The following is an 11657-nucleotide window of genomic DNA, read 5'->3' as shown; positions in this document are numbered from 1 at the left end:
AAAGGCCACAGTCTTCACTATTTTATCCCCTTCAATACTGGGATATCTTGAGATCTGTGTACTATTAGACCAATTTATTAACATTAGGAAAGATCTATAGACATCAGAAGACTAATGGCCACAGTCTTCACTATTTTAACCCCTTCAGTACTGGGACACATTTTTACCTTGACATTTGTGTACCATTAGACCATTTTATTGACATTAGCAAGGGTCTAAGGAGGTGACAAGATTAATGGCCACAGTCTTCACTATTTTAACCCCTTCAGTACTTGGAGACATTTTTACCTTGAGGTTGAGTACCATTAAACCATTTTATTGACATTAGAAAAGGTTTATAGACATCAGAAGATTAATGGCCAATATCTTCACCCTAAAACATGCCAAATGGTCTTAAAATACCATAAAACATGCCAAATTGTCTTAGAATGCCCTAAAACATGCCAAACTTGTCTTCAAATGTCCTTAAAAGAAAAACATTCCAAACTGCTAATCCATCCTAACTGTTCTTCATGACTCCAGGTGTTGTCTTGTACTCTGGGTGTTGCTGATGGCTGTAGGTGTTGTAGAAGGCTTGTGTTGCATTGTGGCTTGCTTGGCTTGGCTTGGTGGTGCAGTGTGTCTCCTTGGCAACATTCAGGGACTATTGGCTTGACTTTCCTGTAATGATAGGTTTACATTGAGTCACCTTCACTATTTTGTAAACTGAACTGAACGCAACTCAACCCAACCTAACAGAACTCAACCTAACTTAACTAAACTGAACAGAAATTAACCTAACCCAAAACAACCCAGCTCAACCCAACCCAACCTAACCAAAGTTAACCCAAAACAACCCATCATAACCCAACCCAACTCAACCCAACCCAACCTAACCCAAAAACAACCCAAGTTAACCCAGAACAACCCAACATAACCCAACCCAACCCCAAACTAACCCAACCCAAACAACCCAGCATAACCCAACCTAACCCAACCCTTTATCTTTACCTTTACCGAGGTGCCTGTCACGTGACGTCGGCGACCATGGAACACCATCCTCCTCTGTTTTGAGCCACTCTAACCCGATCCACAGTTGTCCAGCCCTCACTGACGTGTTTCACCAATGTGTCCATAAACTTGACCCTCTGTCTTCCTCTCGCTGGTTCCTTATACTCTCCCAACAAGCATTCTCTCCCACAGTCCATGTCCTCTCAGTACATGGCCCACAAAATTGAGGTGTCTCCTCCTGATACTCTTCACCGGTGTTTTTTCCATTACTACTCTTCTCAATCCTTCATTAGTGATCCGTGCACTCCAAGGGATTCTCAGCATTCTTTGCATGAACCACATTTCTACTGCTTCTAACCTTTTGATCATGTTCTTCTTTATCGTCCATGTCTCAGAGCCATACGTTAATGTGGACCATACATAACGCTTGAGTATACGTTGTCTTAGAGTTATATTCATGCTAATATTGGTCATTATCTTTCTTACCCTTAAAGTACGGGGGTTGATTTACTTTCTGTCTGTTACAGCGAGGAAAAATCACACCTGTCAAAAATGCTAAAATATTCTTTTCCTCATAAAAGCATATTTCTTTGTGTTATTCTGAGTACAACGATATAGTTTTCAACATGTCATCACCTCTCACACCAAAGTTATTGCACGTCAAAAAATTCATGGCAGAATCCGCCGCTAAGAAATACCCCCCAAGCTCAGATAACACCACGCTCTCTCTCTCTCTCTCTCTCTCTCTCTCTCTCTCTCTCTCTCTCTCTCTCTCTCTCTCTCTCTCTCTCTCCATTTGGGCATATGAATTTGATGTAAAAGTAGGAACTTTTGCACTTTCATGTCATGAAAATGTGAACTCAGATGAAATGATGTTCAAAACAGAAAAATAAAAATAAACCACATATTACAAATATTGTGGATTTTTATAATAATTGGAATGTGGCAACTCTTCTTGGCAATGGGACTGACGTGACTTGGCCGACAAGCACAGTCCTGTAGAGGCAACCATGGGTGACACACACCAGCGCATTGTTCGAGGGAGTATGTGAGGAGGTTTATGAACGTCGCTGTGAGGGTTGGCCTCTGTCTCCCAGATCACTATCAGAATCACTACTGGAGTCTTCACTTTCTTCTGTCTTAATAAAAAAATCACTGTCTTCATTTTCACCACTATCCTCAATGTCATTACCGAGTAACACTGACATAACATCACTCGGAGTACCGAAACCTAACTCCGGGTCACGGGGATTGCTAGATGTTGCCTCAAAATGGGAAAAGATGACCTATGTGAGGGAACATATGTCTCCAGGCTCAAAGAGGTGAGTGAGAAAAGATGCCAGAGACTTCCACTTGCCCCAGGAACAACAGTGAGGGGGAGAGATTCAAACGTTTAGCGCCGAAAAATCATGATTCCCGGAACGATCCCTGCTTCTCTGCACGCGACGCTACAATCATCCCGAAACAATCACCGAACGTTAAGGGTTAAACTATCTATGAGTGCTTGCAATTTTACCTCGGAATCTGCCGCTAAAACTGTATCGTCCGCATAATGTATGTTGTTTGTGTTTCTTCCCCCAATGCAAATTCCCTCCATTTCTTCCATCTCCTCCAAACATTTTTGTCCATACAACGAGAACAAGTCTGGTGAGAGTACGCAGCCTTACCACACTCCTCTCTGTATCTCTACCCATTCTGTGTCTGGTGAGAGTACACAGCCTTGCCACACTCCTCTCTGTATCTCTACCCATTCTGTGTCTGGTGAGAGTACACAGCCTTGCCACACTCCTCTCTGTATCTCTACCCATTCTGTGTCTGGTGAGAGTACACAGCCTTGCCACACTCCTCTCTGTATCTCTACCCATTCTGTGTCTGGTGAGAGTACACAGCCTTGCCACACTCCTCTCTGTATCTCTACCCATTCTGTGTTTTTATTTTTTATTCTTATTGCTGCTTTTAGTTCCCAGTATAGGTTATTTATCATTGTTACATCTTTGCCATCCAATCCAATCTCCTTTAACACGTCAATCATTTCCTCCTGTCTAATCGTCTCAAAGGCTTTCTCAAAGTCCACCAAACACATGTATACATCTTTTTGCATTTCAACTGCTCTTTGTTACCATCCTCAGGCCAAATATTGCATTATCCTTTCAAAATCCATATTGCTCCCAACCCAATCTAACCCAACATGACCCAACCCAACCCAACCCCAAATAACCCAGCATAAGCCAACCCAACCCACCCCAAATTAACCCAACCTAACCCAAAACAACCCAACCCAAATTAACCCAGCATGACCCAACACAACCCAACCCCAAATAACCCAGCATAACCCAACCCAACTCATACTAACCCAGAACAACCCAGCATAACCCAACCCAACCTAACCTAATCTTATCTTAACTTATCTTCACTCAATTTTACCTAACCTAACCTTACCATACCTAACTATAACACACCAACACCAGAGACCTCCAAACCTGCCAAACTGTCTTAAAATGCCCTCAAAACATAACAAACTGTCTTAAAATGCCCTGAAAACATGCTGAACTCTTAAATGACATCAGAACCTGCCAAATTGTCTTAAAAATGCCATCAAAACCTGCCAAACTTTCTTAAATTGCACTCAAAATCTGCCAAACTCTCTTAATATGCCCTGAAAACATGTCAAACTGTCTTAATATGCCCTTAGAACATGCCAAACTGTCTTAAAATGTCTTCAAAATATGACAAACTATTTTAAAATGGCCTCAAAACCAGCTAAACTGTCTCAAATTTCCCTCAAAACATAACAAACTACCTTAATATGCCCTCCAAATCTGCCAAACTGTCTTCAATTTCCCTAAAAACCTCCAAAATTGTCTTAATATACACTCAAAACCAAACTGTCTCAATATGCCCTCCAAAATGTCTTAAAATGCCCTCAAAACATGTCAAACTGTCTCAAAATGCTCTCAAAACATGCCAAACTGTCTCAATATGGCCATAAAATATGTCAAACTTCTCAAAATACCCTCAAAATATGCCAAACTGTCTTAAATTGCCCTCAAAGCATGTCAAACTGTCTTAAAATACCTTTAAAAAATGCTTCAAAATCTTACCCAGCCCAACCCAACCACACCTCCCCACACCACACACCACACCACTGACCTGCATAAGGAAGGGAGCCGTGTGACCTCAGCATTGAGTGGCCACCTCCTCTCGGGTCACAGTGAAGTCCCAGTCCAAGGAGTCCTGCGGCAAAAGGTCAGAGGTCACACAGGTCACACTGGGATAGTAATAATAGTAATAGTATTAGCACAGGAGGAGGAGGAGGAGGAGGAGGAGGAGGAGGAGGAGGAGGAGGAGGAGGAGGAGGAGGAGGAGGAGGAGGAGGAGGAGGAGGAGGAGGAGGAGGAGGAGGAGGAGGAGGAGGAGGAGGAGGAGGAGGAGGAGGAGGAGGAGGAGGAGGAGGAGGAGGAGGAGGAGGAGGAGGAGGAGGAGGAGGAGGAGGAGAGAGAGAGAGAGAGAGAGAGAGAGAGAGAGAGAGAGAGAGAGAGAGAGAGAGAGAGAGAGAGAGAGAGAGAGAGAGAGAGAGAGAGAGAGAGAGAGAATTGAAATAGCAAAAACTTTATGAAATGACAATATTTATTATTTTACCTTTTCTTTTTCTCTCTTTTCTTCTTCTCCTCCTCTTCTCATATTCCTCCACCTTCTTCTTCTTCTTCTTCTCTTCCTCTTCCTCTTCCTCCACCTCTTCTTGCCTTGGTCCGTCTTTCTCCATATTTTTAACACAATCTGAAATAAATAAAACTGGATTAATATGAGAGAGAGAGAGAGAGAGAGAGAGAGAGAGAGAGAGAGAGAGAGAGAGAGAGAGAGAGAGAGAGAGAGAGAGAGAGAGAGAGAGAGAGAGAGAGACCTTAGTGTTTCAGTGTGCGGAGGCCATAAATTCAGAGTGTTATTGAAGCAGTGGGTAAGTAAGTGAAGTGCTTGACAGTGACACATAGAGAATAAGTGAATAAGTGAAGTGATAATACAAGATACATAGTGACACAAGTGATACACTGCAGGAGTAATTATCACTACATCAATAAGAACACTAGCAGTCAAATAGTTGGTGGGCTTTGAGATAGGAGATACCCATAATGCCTTCTTTAGCCCGTTAAAACTCAATGGAAATGCACCTATGCTTTCAATCTCCATTAATTCTCATCGTCCACACTTTTATGTCCACATTTAAAACTGTACACTTCTAAATCAAGTGAAAAAATTGAGGTTTATGAGACAAAATTGTAAGAAAAACACGTTTTCACACACCCCACACTCACCAAACACACAGCACACCAGCACACACCATTCCCACACCTGCACACACCAGCAAACCACAAACAACTCTTTGCAAACACTGGAAAACGCAAAAAAAACACACCCAAAAAATATAGTTTACACAACAAACAACACATTTACACACACACCACATGTACACACACACACCACACCTGCAGAAACCTTTCCAACACCTGCACACACCAGCACAGTACACAGCTTGGTGTGTGGAGGGAAATATGGAGGAAAGAAAAGGAGGTGGTGGAGGGAAAAATGAGAAAAATTGTCAGGTTTTGAAGTGAGATTTAGAAAAGTACTATTTTGACTATGATAGAAGTGAGATAGGAGACTCAAAATTGGAGGGAAGGTGGAGGAAACATGGAGGAAATAGTCTACTGAAGGAAAAGCCAGGAGGACCTGTGGAGGGAGATATGGAGGAAACAAGACAAACATTACCTAACCAAATCGCACCAAAAATTACCTAAAAATATTGCATCAAGCAACAAAACACACACACACACACACACACACATAAGCCATATTGATAGAATTTTCAGAGAGACGTATAATTTGCTAAGGAATATTGGAGTAGCATTTCACTATATGGACAAGGAAATGATGAAGAAATTGATAAGTACTAAAATAAAACCTAGATTGGAATATGCAGGAGTTGTGTGGACTCCCCATAAAAAGAAACACATAAGAAAATTAGAGAGACTACAAAAAATGGCTGCAAGAATGGTTCCAGAATTTAAAGGGATGGCATATGAGGAGAGACTAAAGGCAATGGATCTACCAACCTTGGAGCAGAGAAGAGAGAGAGGGGATCTGATACAAGTTTATAAATTGATTAACGGAATGGATGAAGTGGATAATGAGAAACTGATCCTGAGAGAAGAATATGACTTTAGAAGCACAAGATCGCATAGTAAGAAACTAAGGAAGGGATGATGTCTGAGAGATGTTAAAAAATTTAGTTTCCGCAAAGATGTGTTGAGACTTGGAACAGTTTGAGTGAGGAAGTGGTGTCAGCAAAGAGTGTACATAGTTTTAAAGAAAAATTAGATAAGTCTAGATATGGAGACGGGACCACACGAGCATAAAGCCCAGGCCCTGTAAAACTACAACTAGGTAAATACATACACACACACACACACCTGCACTCCACAAACAACCCTTAAATCACACCTGGAAAACACCCACAATAAGTCTACCCTAGCCAACCCACACCAAAAAACAATAAATACTATACATAGGTAGCTATAGTTGACATTACAAAAACATACAAAAAACAGTATTATTCCAGTGTTTCACCACATTCCACTAAATGTTTTTTACCCACCTCATGAGATAGAGCTCGTCATTACGAGTATTTTTAATCCCATATTTATAAGGCGCAACCTATTTATAATGGTGATACCGAATTTCAAAAATTTAATCGTATTTTTGGCGATCTCACTCCCGAGTCAATAGAACAGAGACAGAGTGACGCGAGAGCTGCTCGACCCAGGGCAGCGGCTAGCGTGCGGGCCAACATTAGTGACTCGTTTTGTTTGAGCTATTGTTTCCGCTGATTGGTTACTTCCGTTTGAAAGTGAACTGTCAGCCAATGAAAAAAAAAATCATAATTTATTCAACCAATCACGGTGGCCTTGAGACTTGCGGTATGAATTTGAATTCAGTTTGAGGCAAGATGTCCCACTGTGCAGGTTGTGAACTGCATTACTTCAATGTTTTGGTTATCATATTTTCAATAGATGTCATGTCGGCTGAGTGAGAGCTGTGAGGGTGGAGCTGGGAAACGAGGAAAACTGGAGGGACCACTTCATTTGGACAGTGCCACAGTTCCTACTAATACATATTGGTTTGTAGAGCAAGAAAAATAAATCATGAAAATAATTTAATACAACAACACCTGGATAGAATTTTGATTGTCCCCATCATATTGACAGGTTAATGGTATATGATGGCTGTTATTATCATTGATGTTTTCTTTCAGGGTTCACAAGCAGACACGCAGTGTTGTCCAAAGAGGCACTGGGCAGCTGAAACACCGATTTCATGTCTTGCACAGTGAGGTCCGGGTCAGCCCACCATTGAAGGTGTGCAAGATGGTGCATGTTTGTGCTATGTTGCACAATATATGTAAAGACAGGAATATTCCTATTCCTATTGATGCAGGCCACCCTGACTTTGAAGAGCAGCAGCACGACTTCGTACAAGAAGTGCCACTACTTCCAGCTGCTCGACAAAATCCGGGTCGCCTGTATCGAGATGAATTCTGCAACTTGCATTTCAAGTATGTTGATTATTTTGTACCAATATATACTGGCTTTACTGTATTTGATCTTGGATATGTCTACTTATCATGCATTAGTATCTCATTACTGTTGATTAACCACCTTTTTTTTCAGCAATCCTGCCAGAAACATGGCCCACCTGCCCCACCACTGATCTGGTGACACATGCAGAGATCAATTTTGCAACTTGCATTTCAAGTATGTTGGTTATTCATTCTGTACCAATATTTACTGGCTTCTATAAATAATCTTGGATACATTCACTCATCATCTCATTATTGTTGATAAGCAACCTAATTTTTCTTTTCTTTTCTTTTTTTCATTCTTTCCAGCATTCCTGCTTGAAGTGCGGATCTCCTGCCCTTCAGCACACATGGCCAGTCACATGCCAAGGTACTGTCAACATCTATGTTTTCCATCTCCTTAATTCTTATCCTCACTGCTTTTGTGTTGACATTTAAAACTGTACACTCTTCTAAATCAACATAAATGCTTTCTATCTCTCCTAATTGTCATCCTCCACACTTCCATGTCAACATTTTAAACCTTACACTCTTCTAAATCAACATAGATACTTTCATCTCTCTTAATCCTCATCCTCGACACTTCCATGTCCACATTTAAAACTGTACACTCTTCTAAATCAACATATATACTTTCATCTCTCTTAATTCTCATCCTCCACACTTGTGTCCACATTTAAAACTGTACACTCTTCTAAATCAACATACATGCTTTCCATCTCCATTAATTGTCATCCTCCACACTTCCATGTCCACATTTAAAACTGTACACTCTTCTAAATCAACATATATACTTTCCATCTCCCTTAATTCTTATCCTTGCTGCTTCCATGTCCACATTTAAAACCATACACCCTTCTAAATCAACATACATGTTTTCCATCTTCCTTAATTGTCATCCTCACCACTTCCATCACTTTCTTCCTGGGAGCTCCTGGCCTCACTGTCCTTTTCTGGCAAATATTCCTCATGTGAGTCACTAATGAGTCCTTCTGATTGACTCTCATTGTCCTCAGAATCCTGTAATTCATCTAATAGAGCCAGCTCACCCTCAGAATTCCTCAAGGGTGACAATGACAACACCATTACACCACACTGGTCAGTAACACACTGCCCACCGGCCACCACCCCTCCCCTCAGGCCACACGGTCCCTCTCCCCAAGCCACCGTACCCAGTGTCCCTGAAAACAGTTAGTCACTTTGTCACTGAATCATAAAAAACACACAAAGCGAGAAGATGAAGCACTGATGGAGCGATGGTGTGTGCATGTACTGTAAATATCTTGAAACACCCTTAAAACACCCTAACATAGCCTAAAATAGTTAAAAACAGTCTTAAACACCCTTAAATAGCCTTAAAATAACCCTAAAAACACTAAAACAGTCTTAAACACCCTTAAAATAGCTTAAAACTGCCTTAAACATCCTAAAATTCTTCAAACACCCTAAAATAGCCTTAAACAATCTAAAACAGCCTAAAAATACCCTAAGACAGCCTTAAAACACCCTAAAGTAGCCTTAAACACCCTCAAAGTCTTCAAACACCCTAAAACAGCCTTGAATACTCACAGTTGGCTAGGTGTGTCCCAGCTGGTGTAGTTGCTATGTTCCATCCCTACATAGAGCCACTTCCTTTAGTACGGCCGGTGGTGGCTGGTGATCCTGTTGGGAGGAGGTGGTGGTGGTTATAATAGTACTAGTGGTGGTAGTGAAATGGTGTGGTTTTGTGAGCATCTGATGTGGTAATGTTGGTTGTTTGTGGTGGTTGTGGGTGTGGTTGGACAGTGGTGGTGGTGGTAATAGGAGGATTTTAAAAAGACAAATATTTTCCGGCCAAAACAAGTTAAAAAATTGAGGTTTATGAGACAAAATTGTAAGGAAAAACACGCTTTCACACACCCGACACTCACCAAACACACAGCACACCAGCACACACCATTCCCACACCTGCACACACCAACAAACCACAAACAACCCTTTGCAAACACTGGAAAATGCAAAAAATACACACCCAAAAAATATATAGTAGCTTACACTAAAAACATTTACACACACACCACACGTACCACACACACACACCACACCTGCGGAAACCTTTCCCACACCTGTACACACCAGCACAGTACACAGTTTGGTGTGTGGAGGGAGATATGGAGGAAAGAAAAGGAGGTGGTGGAGGGAAAAATGAGAAAAATTGTCAGGTTTTGAAGTGAGATTTAGAAAAGTACTATTTTGACTATGATAGAAGTGAGATAGGAGACTCAAAATTAGAGGGAAGGTGGAGGAAACATGGAGGAAATAGTCTACTGAAGGAAAAGCCTGGAGGTAACCTGTGGAGGAAACAAGACAAACATTACCTAACCAAAACGCACCAAAAATTACCTAAAAATATTGCATCACACACACACACACACTCCACAAACAACCCTTAAATCACACCTGGAAAACGCCCACAATAAGTTTACCCTAGCCAACCAACACCAAAAAAATAAATAAACACTATACATAGGTAGCTATAGTTGACATTACAAAAACGTACAAAAAACACACTTACACACACACCACACTCACAGCACACCTGAGGACACCTTTCCCACACCCAAACACACTCACCTCTCCCTCTGGAACTTGGTGAGTGGAGTATTTGTGGAGTTTTGCCGCAGAGAGGAGACATGCAGCAAGTCAACAGCAGCGGCTCTCCAAGAACCCATTGTGACATTGTGGCAAGCCATGGTGCACCTCTGGAATAGTGGTAGTAATATTATAAATGAGGCGTGACAAGGCGTAGGAAAGGAGAAAAACTGAATAAAGGCCAACACAGAAAGGGCCGATGTGGGAGGCGCGAGGCAGGGTGAAGGACACTGCCCACCACACAATAACACCACCATATCTCACTAACCGCTTCAACTATCAAACTATCACGCATATGGGAGGTGTATGGATCCACAAACTATCTACGGAGGCAATATGGGGGCGTGACAAGGCGTAGTAAATAAGAAAAACTGAAAATAGTTAACACAGAGAGGGCCGATGTGGAAGGCAGGATGGCGGACACTGCCTAACACAAGAACACCACCATATCTCAGTAACCGCTTCAACTATCAAACTATCCCGCGCATGGGAGGTGTATGGGTGCATAAGCTATCTATGGAGGCAATATGGGGGCGTGACAATGCGTAGGAGGGCAGGAATGACCACCACAAATATGAGGCAACAAAACCCAAAAGTTTGCTTATAAAGACGCACTTATTTTCACTTTACCAGACTTTTTTCACCTTAATTGGCACGTCTCACTAACTCTACATACTTTAGATAATAAGCATGTACACGCACACACTTGGGAATAACTCACCTGCTCCACAAATGTTCAAAAACTGTCAATGTCTAAAACAGAGCTAACAATGGCGGATCTTCTTCTTCTTCTTCTACGCAAAATGTCGACATCATTGTATACACTTCCTCTATCACTCAAACTTCTTATAAAATTCAAAATAACATTGAGATAAAATAAATAAAATATGAAATGGTAAAGAAAAATGAAAATAATACGAGTATTATATTCCCAATACCGAAATGGAGGTGTTGGGGTCACTCAATCTTGCTAAAAATCACATTTCGCCGTAAAGATTGAAATATTTCTACTTAATTAGTGAAGTTGGCAATGTTCTGATATCTGATTTGTTATTAGTAAAGTAAACTAATTTCTAAACTACAATAGAATCGAGTCCAGCTGTGTTTTGGTTTACCGAAAAAATAACGTTAAAATCACTGCAAGGAATATAACGTTTTTTTTTTTTATTACCACGCCTAGGATTGTTTTGGTGCTTGATATAACACTTAAAAGATATGAAAAACATGATTCAAGTAACAATATTCCATAAAGTTTAGTCTACCTATTCGTATTTTCAAATTCAAAATTTTTAATGGTAACAAAATAGAAAACAAAAATCTTTATATGACAAAGAATCTGTGTTTTCTTTATTCGGCTGGAAAGCGAAAATTTTTGTTATTCAGAAAATGTAATATAACGTAGTTT

General features: G+C 41.0%; 1 long non-coding RNA gene across 1 annotated transcript; it reads right to left on the bottom strand.

Moving 5' to 3' along the window:
* Positions 1-574: 574 nt before the first annotated feature.
* LOC123509204 lies at positions 575-11016 on the bottom strand. Its single transcript, XR_006676161.1, has 4 exons — positions 10974-11016; positions 10235-10362; positions 9191-9283; positions 575-660 (listed from the first exon to the last, which is right to left on the bottom strand). It is a non-coding gene; the product is annotated as an uncharacterized LOC123509204 (long non-coding RNA).
* Positions 11017-11657: the final 641 nt, after the last annotated feature.

Source organism: Portunus trituberculatus, chromosome 26 (assembly GCF_017591435.1).
Source record: "Portunus trituberculatus isolate SZX2019 chromosome 26, ASM1759143v1, whole genome shotgun sequence".
NCBI lineage: Eukaryota > Metazoa > Arthropoda > Malacostraca > Decapoda > Portunidae > Portunus > Portunus trituberculatus.
Note: the sequence above shows the minus strand (reverse complement) of the source record. Positions and strands in the feature narration are given on the sequence as shown.